The sequence below is a fragment of the Myotis myotis genome, unplaced genomic scaffold (genome assembly GCF_014108235.1).
Source record: "Myotis myotis isolate mMyoMyo1 unplaced genomic scaffold, mMyoMyo1.p scaffold_m19_p_16, whole genome shotgun sequence".
Lineage (NCBI taxonomy): Eukaryota > Metazoa > Chordata > Mammalia > Chiroptera > Vespertilionidae > Myotis > Myotis myotis.
The window spans coordinates 48,218,652-48,228,723 of record NW_023416320.1 but is presented as its reverse complement, the minus strand read 5'-3'; the positions used below and the strand labels follow the sequence as shown (position 1 = coordinate 48,228,723).

The window sequence follows — 10,072 nt, the reverse complement described above, 5'->3', positions numbered from 1 at the left end:
AGCTTAAGTGCCTGTGGTTGCAATTCAATGTCCCCACGCGGGAATGTTCATTAGTGCACATTCCCAGAGGAGCGAGCCCTTCAGCTTCTTCTGCACCCAGAGGCGGCAGACCCACGGCCTCTCCTCTGCGCCGTTAGCCACCACAGCGCCTAGTACCTGCATAGAAGGCATACTGTTCACGGTGGACGTGTCACAGGAGCGGACCCTGGTCTCCGTGGGGAAGGGTGGGTTCGGGTGAGGGAGCTGCCACGCAGAGAGGCGGCTCCTTGATGGACCTGTGGTCCCGGGCACTTCACAACCGGTAGCTGATCTCCACCCAGGTTTTGCTAACAGGTGTACCCCAGCTTTTTAAAGAGGAAAGAAGGCAGGGAAGGTTGGGGGAGTGCAGGGCCGAATCCCAGTCCAGGCCTTCTCCCTGCAGAGCCTGTGAAGTGGGACCACACCTGGGGGCCTCTGGCCACAGCCCCTGCGCCCAAGCTGGTGTCATCTCCCAGCATGCCTCAGGGCGTTTTCTCGCCTCCCCGGGCTCCCTTTCATTTTAAGTCCCTGCCCTAAGTTTAGGTCACCCCAGCTTTCCTTTTGTGCTGTTTCAATATTTCAGGCTTGGTTTCTATTTGGGTAGTGTAGTAATCAAATATTTATCGAGGGCCTTTGATGTGTGAGACTGTGCCGGGTCCTAGCATATATGATTTTAGGTACCATCTTCTACTGAGCGCACAGTGTGCATTTGTCTCAGCCTGCGCTGCGCTCTGCTGCTCTGAGGGCAGCTGAGGGTCATTGCTCAGTGATGCTAGAACTGGCTTCCAGCCGCCTGGGCGGGTAGTGGCTGCTTCCCCCGCCCCCCCCCCCCCCCCCCCCCCCCCCAAACACACACACACAGGCAGCCGCTGTGGGCTTGCACTTGCATTCCTAATGTGCCCATCCAACATTTACCCGTTTTTGTATAGAATAAGGTAATAATAGCCAGGACTCAGCACTGACATACTACATTTTAAAGACTCATAATCAATCCTGTTCCAGAAACATCAAAAGGGAAACGTCACTATAATACTAAATATTTAGGTGCTTAAGAAATCGTTTTTTAAGCCAGAGGCATTACCTGCAACTTAACTTTTAAACACACTTTGTGATGTGATAAGTGGAAACAATCCTTTTGTGGTTAAAACACATCAACAAACAGATATAGGCCAACATCTATGAGTGTCTCCCTGGGACAAAGGGCCTGGCGAGGGCTCTGCTACTTCCGCCGGGCGCTCAGTCCCGCTCTCCAAAGCCTCCCATCAGTAGTATGTGCACAGACAGGGACTGGGGCGGGTCGTTTCCAACGTCCTGCAAACCCAGATTCCCTTTCTTCCTTAAGAGGAATGGCAATGGATTTCAAGCTCCGAAAAACAGCAAGCACTTCCTTCACCTGCTAGCTAGAGTCCTGGTCTAGGCCACTTACCTTGAGCCCCATGTGAGGCATAAAAACCAAAAATGTGAAGACAAATCTGGTGAAAGTCCTGTAGGACTTGATGGTTGCCTGAGTGTTTCTTCTTTGGAGAAAGGGGAGCGTTTTCACCTGATTGAGATGAATTGCATTACAATACAGGGCACAAGGGCCGCCTGTGGTCTTGCCTGTCCTTACACACAGAATGGGGGCATCTGGGTGTCACGCCCTTCCCTCCTTCCCACTGCAGGACAGTAACACATTCTCTTCTGGAGGAAAGTGGTTGAAAATCAGGAATTACCAGCAACTCTCCCCTGGTCTCTCTAGAAAGCTTCCATTTATAAGACAGATGCCGTTTTACTTACTGTCACGGAACCTGAGTTTTCTTGCCTGTGAAATTAAGATGGTAAGAATTACACTAAATGATTTCCCATGGCCCTAAAAATATACTCAGAATTACTCTATTTCCACCTAGTGGCACAACGGAACATTTCCCGTAGGTTTTCTTTGACAAATGTTAGCTTGTCAGCTTCACACCGAACAGTCGCACACATAGCTTGGGTGTGTATTGTGTGATTTTATTTAAAGACACCTTCCCAGGAACAGCTTGTGTGGATAAATGTGCCTTCCACATAGCTGGTTATGGGGTGTAATCAGTCCCTAAGGACAGAAGGCGTGCAGCTGATAGAGAAACAAAGAGCAGCCCATTCAGCAAATCCCTGCAGCTCATCATTCAGCAAATCTTCTCTCAGTACATGGCTGGATTAGTCCAAAAGGGGAGAAAAATTAAAGCGATCACTATAAAGCCGTACTTCTCAAATTTCAGTATGCAAACCAATCGCCGGGATCTTGTTAAAACGTGGGCTGATTCAGTACATCCAGAGGAAGGTGCAAGGTCAGCATTTCTGACAGCCTCCCAGGGCTGCCAGTGGTGCCGCTTGGGTCCGGGTGTTGAGGGCAAGGCTGTGAAATGCGCACAGGGCCCTGCTCCACCCGCTGGCTCCACTTGAGTGATCAGTACTTCCTGGTTCTACTCCAACGTGATGCATATAGAAAAGACAGGAAACTGGACAAACGCACTCCAAACACTATCTGACCCAACCTGTGGACTTTTAAAACATCAGCCTTAGGTAGGTATTTTTCTGTCTGCTCACCGTTCCGGGAGCCTGGTAAGAGGCTTCGAATGGGTTGGGGAGGGTGGATCATATGTTATTGAGACCGAGTCCCTCCCTTAAATTTTATAACCAGGTTTTGGATCCTGACTCGTTCTGGCTTGTCTTGCTCTAGACATGCTTACTATCCAGCTTGAAAACGGATCTTCTCTAAGAAATTCCCGCTTGGAATCAGTTCCAAAAGAAAACCCTAGTAAGTAGCTAGAGCCCAGATCTGCGTCTGGAGGGTTGTCTGCAGCAGCAGAAACCCCCGGGGGAGACAAGGGCGGGGCCACAGAGCTGAAGGCACCCCTGACGGTTCACTTCGAAATCCGCCAAGTTGCGCAGCCACAAGGACTTGGCAGTCGCCACCAGCCATCGATGGAAGCTTGCTTTGAGTCGTTTGGGGTAATAAAATGATTTCTCATGGAAGGACTTGTAGAAATGGGGTTATTTTATGAACTTTGTTCTTTTCTTTAAGCAGTTCGAATCTTACACAACAGGGCAGTTGCCTAAAATGACCTGGTCTAGCTACAGGGGAAATGAGACGTTGCAAAAGTTACGGTGAGATGTGATTGGTTTCGCAATAAGGTAGAAGGCAGAAGGCTCTTCTGAGTGTAAGATCAATCCATTGCCCTCACATGGATCTTCCCACTGTCCGATTTATGTGTTATTATTAAATTTGTCATTGGCTCATGGAAACACCTTGCAGAAGCATGTAGTATGGGCTGACCTGTTCATGCCTCAGGTGGACAAGTTCAAGTCTCAGGTCTAAAAACACAACATACGACACCTAAGGGGCACCTGGAAATGGAGCAGGATGAATTGTTAAAGGGCACCTTTGCCCTAAAAACACTGTAAAAGCAAAAAACCTCCCAACTCAGTTTTTCCACTGGAAGAAACCAAATTCTTTTCATCCAGATGGCACTTCCCCATTTTCAGCCTCCCTCCCGTGCAAGAGTCCATGACTTATCATTCTTTCCCCCAGATTTCTAGCACATTTGATCATTTTTCTTTATTGATGTTTAGCCACAGGAATTAATGAATTTTCCGATCAAATCTACAAAACCACAGGCTTGCTGGCTTCCGAGCTTTTTACCCTGATGGTCGGGCTCACAGTTTCCTTTTGCCTGAATGAACTCCTCAGGACTTCACAGCCTGCCCAAATCCAACTTAAGACGTGGCTGCTCCGGTCTCTGGTCCTCTGGAGTGGGTGGGGGGCCCTATGGGCCCTCAGAGGCGGGCACGGGGTTTCAAAGACAGTGTGGGGTGTTCTGTGTGCCCCCCTCACTGAGCCGGGAGGGGATCCTACCTTCTGTCCACCCACCGCAGATGCCACAGCTCACGTCTCATTCACCTGTGCCGGGGTCCAACCCCAGCGGGTCCAGGGGTCCCCAAAGGTGTGGATGGAGTCGGCGAAGAAGGAATGACACGGAGACAGCGTTCAGTTGATCAGCAGCCTAGCCAGGATCTCTAGCCAGGATCTCCAGCCAAGTTCTGGTCTGGATCTCCAGCCAGGTTCTGTGTCCATGTTCTCTTGCTAGGTTCTCCAGCCAGCTTCTCCAGGTTCTCCAGCCAGGTTCTGTCCAGGTTCTCCAGCCAGGTTCAGTCACCAGGTTCTAGTCAGGTTCTCTTGCCAATTTCTATAGTCAGGTTCAGTCCAGGATCTTTTGCCATGTTCTCCCCAGTGAAGTTCTGTCTCTAGAGAACGTTCTGTGTAGGTTCTGTGCCTCCTGGTTCTGTCTTCTGAGTTCTGTGTTGTTACATCTGTATTTATACCAGTTGATTCCAATCCTATCAATCTCTATTACAAAGGTTAGGGCGTTTCTTATCTCCATTCCGGGGAGTAAAGATTATGTAGCTTAAGCATGATTGTTCGTAGTTAAAGTGATTAATTACCCGCCTGGCACTTAGTTAAGAGGTTTTATTCCCTCCCTAACTTCAGGGGAAAATCCCTACCTGGGGAAACAACCTTTCTCAGAGAGGTGACCTTGGTTAAAACACATAGTGCCAAGAAGGTGAGCAAACATATTAAGAACAGTATGCCATATATGCCAGGTCCCTTGAAACAGCAAGCATGGACCGGCTCCCGGCACACCTGCTCACGTCTGCACTGAGCAAACGCAAAGGGGGAAATTCAACCGCGTGGAGTAAAGGTTTGTTGGACTTCCCCTGCATTTCCCCACACGCTCCTGCCTCTTGTACTCCCGAATTCCTCCTTTGACAGCAATAATTTCTCAATTATGTGACTCCCTGTTAATAACGAGAAACCAGTGTGAGGTTCCAGGAAAGCACCTCTGTCTTCCAGGTTGGCTAAACTCGGGGTGTTACCAGAGAGCGACCGTGGCCTTGGCGGGGGTCTGTCTCTGAAGGTGGCATGGAAGTATTTGTGCCACACGTCCCACTCTTGTCACCCATCGCAGCCTCAGGATTCACAGTGCAGTGCTTTACTCAGGTAGGCTCAGGGGGGGAGGTGGTCTCAGCTGCCTGAAAACGGGCACACAGAATGGGGGCATCTGTCCCTGTCAGGGACAGGCCTGAGCAGTGCTTCCTCCCACTCCGAGCATCTTAGACTGGACGGTGTCGGATGGAGAATGGTGAATTCATTCTCACCCACCGGCAGCTCCAAAGCCGAAACTTCACGTGAGGCGTTAGGAGGGCGCTCTGGTGGCGTCCAGCGCGAAGGCTGGAGGCGGCCTTTCCCTCCCGACACGGATCCGTCACACGTGGCCCCTCCGCTCACCGGCAGGACAGACAGCCCTTCCAGTCACGGCGGCCTGCGGTGGGGCCTCCCCGCGGTCACGTGGAGTCGGATCCAGCCCGCATCTCCCGGGCTGTGTGACCCGAGCTGCTACCAGCTGCGGAATGCGTTTCTTTTGATTTTTCTTCATTTCACAAACATTAACATTTTTTCTGTTCTAGTTCAGCACATTCTGAAAATTCCCAAGTATTAATAAATGCCTGAAAATATCAGATACATTTCATCTCTATAATGTTAAGTGAATTTTCCAAGACACTACCACAGATAACTGGGGGTGGGGGGGAGGGAGCACCTAGTCCTACCGCATTCATCTGGAGCTGGAAACTGCAGGTTGTGGTCAGTGGATTGGCCGGCCATCTCTCTAGCAGGAGCCAGGTGGCGTACTGAACGGACACAAAGTGATCTTCCAAACTGCGCCAAATGCGCAGAGACACCGAGGAGCGCCCTGCTCAGGCGGAAGGTCTGCTGGAAGCAGCGCTGGGTGAGAGACCCTGAAACCACAGGCACATCTCACCCAGGTGCCCCGTGCTTTCCAACTGGTTCATCGCCAGGACCTGGCAATAAGCTGGCGCCTGGCTGTCCCCAGGTTTCTGGGTACAACTTGCATTGGAATCACCTCCAGCAGCGCACAGGTCCAAATGGGCTCTCCAGCTCCCCAGCCAGCCTGGGGGGGTGGGGGGCGTGGGGAACCAGGATGTCCGCTGTGGCCCTTCCCTCAGGACATCGACATCTGCCTGGATAGACAAAATGCACGGGCGAAGCTCTGTCTAAAGGCCCTCGTCCGCCCGCAGAAACCCTGCCTGGTTCCAGGGGAGGAAGGCGGTCTGTCATGACCAGCTTTCTGGAATTGGTCGCAAGGAGGAAGCTGCTATCCTGTCTGCAGTTAGACTATCAGTGCATCACACAAAGTAGTAAAAACGCCCGCCGGTCCAGAAAGACGGAGGTGTGATAGCGAACCCCCCTTCCCCCCCACCCCCCAGAGGCCCAGGCCCAAACCAGTCTTACAACAAACCCCTCAAAGTGACATGAGTCTCCGCTGTCCTAGAGTAGGACAGTTCTAGAAACAGGCAAGAATGTCCCTTCCAGGGTCCCTTTGAATGTCACTTACTATGTGAAAGTTACTTTGTCACTTTCTATATTTATATAGGTGTTGTTTTTTTTAATTTTTCTTCAAATTGAATATCTTTCTTAGTTTTATTTTTTAAAATGGAATATCTTTCCATTGTATCATACTTTTGCATTTTGGTTGACCTAATAGCTTCTGAGATGATTTATAGAACTTGGGATCTGGAATGGAAAATCATAACTGCCTGTATCTAACTTAAAAGCAAGTGGGAAGCAAGCTGGTTTGGCTCAGTGGATAGAGCATCAGTCTGTGGACTGAAGGGTCCCAGTCAAGGGAACATGCCCAGGTTAGGAGCTCTCTCCCCAGTAGGGGGCGTGCAGGAGGCAGCTGGTCAATGGTTCTCTCTCATCATTAATGTTTCTCTCTCTCTCCCTCTCCCTTCTCTCTGAAATAAATAAAAATATATTTTTTTTAAAAAGCAAGTGGGAATATAAATCTGAATTGGAAGAAAATACAGTAAGTCACTTCAGAATTCAGCAAACCCTTGATTTATTGCTTTCCAATAAACTTGAGCAGTGGCCCCCAATCTTGTGAAAACTCTAAGGTTCCCCTTTGCTGTGAGCTTCGCTGGGCTGGGCAGGGCCGCGTGGGGTAGGCCAGGCCCTGGTTCTTACAGGGCTCACTCTCTGTGCCAGGCCTTCAGGGCTTGGAGGGAGCCCAACCAGCTCAGGTCACCAATGCTTATTCAGAAGTGAAATGCGATCCCTGGTGCCCACACCCCAGTCACACCATTTGTAATTGCATATTTTGGCAGTAACTCCTGCTCAGACCTGACCTCGGCCTAATTAGCTGTCACTTGAGCAGGCCTAGTATTAGCGCATTTTTAAAAGTTATGTAGTTTCATTGCTGGACATAGATTTGTGTGACCTGGATTCAGAACTGAGGGGGCATCTTAAAGCCCTGGTGTTTGGAGGGATTATAGATATCTGCTACTTCAGCCAAAGCCCACAAAAGTCCCTCAAATACAAATAAATCCGGTCTCACTGTCTGGTGTTAGAGGCCTCCCTTCCCATGTTTAGCAGTTCTTAGGGGGTGGGGGGTGGGGGGGGGGTGGGGGTGAGGCGGGGAGCCCAAGCCTATTGTGGAAGTCTGCTGCCAGTCATTTCTAGTACTGGACATAGTTGGACCCGCTAGCATAGCATAGAATGTTTCTGCTCACTAATTCTCCCATGGTGGGCCTGTAAGTATTGAATGATGATGGCTTATCTAAATAAAAAATTGCTTAGAGACCCAAATATATGTAAAATACTGAGAAAGAGAGAACTGTAAATAAAATTCTATAAAATATCTGTATACACACTTTGAATAATTATTAATTCCAATGGGTTAATTCTGAAAAGAAACATCAATTGAGCTATCAGCTGTTAAGTGTGTATACATTAAAAAAATATGTTTTTAGTGATTTCAGAGAGAGGAAGGGAGAGGGAGAGAGTGATAGAAACATCAATGATGAGAAAGAATCATTAATAGGCTGCCTCCTGCACACCCCCTACTAGGGATCAAACCCAAAACCCTGGCATGTGCCCCAACCAGGAATCAAACAGTGACCTCCTGGTTTATGGGTCAACACAACCACTGAGCCACATTTGGGACACCTGTGTGTGTGTGTGTGTGTGTGTGTGTGTGTGTATCTAGAGAGAGAGAGAGAGAGAGAGAGAGAGAGAGAGAGGTGGTATATCAATTATAATACTGAAAAAGATCAATAATTCCAATCACATTTTGAATTTAGAACAAGCTGGATGCTCTGAAAAACCCAATCACAGTGACCGAACCTTGGTTAACAAGGTGATTACAAAACAGTCTGAGCAAGAATCATTTCCACTCTACTTAGCATAATTAGAATATTTGCATAATCCAACTGTAGGTGTCACCTGAATGAAATCTTTTCAGAGTACACAAGGACATTATTCCAAATTATAGGTTCACCAAGAATACCACAGATATTCAGTAATTATTTAAGTATTTTTAAAAAATACTTTATAAGGAGAAATATTAAAATGAAAACTAAGGGAAGGGGAACAGCCTAAAAATGAAATTATTTCTATCCATTTGTATTTGGCCTATGAAGATAATAGTTAATAAGTGATGATTATAGCAATACTGGTGTTTGGATTTTAAGTAGTTAGGGAGAAATTTAATACAGATTAGTTATGCAATTGTTTGGCCTCAACCCTCATTCCTCAGGAAAACCATATACAGCAGCCCCCGACTTTCTCCACAGTTTCAGTTACCCACAGTCAACCTGGTCAGAAAATATAAAATGGAAAATTCCAGAAATAAACAGTTCCTAAGTTTTAAATTGTGGGCCATTCTGAGTAGCGTGATGAAATCTCGCTCTGTCCTGCTCAGTGCCACCCCGTTCCGCCTGGGTGTGACTCATCCCTTTTCCATCATCTCCATGCGGTCGGTGCTCCCCAGCTGTCCCTCTCAGCCGGGTGGACCGTCATGGTACCGTCGTGGTACTGCAGTGCTTGTGTGCAAGTCACCCTGATTTCATTTAATGACCCTGAGCATGAGAGCAGTGATGCTGGGAATTCAGATATGCCACCGAGAAGCCGTTAGGTGCTTCATTTAGGTGAAAAGGTGGAAGTTCTTGACTTGATTGGGCATTTTTATCATCTCACATTCTCACAAGCACAGTAAGATATTTTGAGAGAGACCACATTCATGTAGCTTTTACAGTTATACTTGTTCTATTTACTTATTAGTTGTTGTCATAAATCCCTTACCTTGCCTATTTTATAAAGTAAGCTCTAACGTAGGAATGATGGTGGGTATGCATGTATGAGGAAAAGCATAGTGTATATCGCATTCGGTACTATCCACGGTTTCAGGCATCCACAGGGGGTCTGATCTCACGGGTAAGGTGGGATGACTGTATCATATTAACACTATGTGTCATATAAACACACAGTTTGCTCACTATTTAAACTGTAACAGGGCTTTTCAGGTTTCTTAGAGAAACTTTTTAAAAAGATGTCATAATCTTTGTGGCCTCACTTCCCCTTTGTCTTTGCTTGAATTGAAAAAGATTATCATAGAAAGATTATTTAAGCCCAGTCAGCGTAGTTGAACATCGACCTCTGTATCAGGAAGTCACAGTTCAATTCCCCATCAGGGCACACGCCTGGGTTGTGGGTTCGACCCCCAGTGGGGGGTGTGCAGGAGGTAGACAATCAATGATTCTCTCTCATCATTGATGTTTCTACCTTTCTCTCCCTCTCTCTTCCTCTTTGAAATCAATAAAAATATATATTTTTTAAAAAGGAAACTGAGAAGACAAAAATAACAACAAAAGCAAACAAATCCTAATGGTGTCCTTCAATCACTTGTCATCTAATTTAAAATGAATAATGTTGATAATGAAAATACGTGCCATGGGCTGTTTTCAGACTCAAACTCCTGGGCAAATTTTGTAATATAACCTGTACTGTGGCCCCGCCCCTTCTGCCACGCTGAGAGATGGGAGATTTCCCTGAATAAAGAAACTGTGAGAAATTCTCAGTAAACGGAGGTGGGGTTCTTCAAAGAATCCACCGGCACATCCCATGACAAAATGTAGTCAGCTTTAAATACCCAGGAAGTGCAAAATAAATTTCAGGTAC

At 47.5% G+C, this 10,072-nt stretch overlaps 1 long non-coding RNA gene across 2 annotated transcripts; it reads left to right on the top strand.

Moving 5' to 3' along the window:
• The first annotated feature begins 1,105 nt into the window (after positions 1-1,105).
• Positions 1,106-3,012, top strand: LOC118670434. Of its 2 annotated transcripts, none has more exons than XR_004972327.1 (2): positions 1,106-2,559; positions 2,717-3,012. It is a non-coding gene; the product is annotated as an uncharacterized LOC118670434 (long non-coding RNA). The 2 variants fall into 2 exon arrangements; XR_004972326.1 differs by having other exon boundaries at positions 2,678-3,012.
• Positions 3,013-10,072: the final 7,060 nt, after the last annotated feature.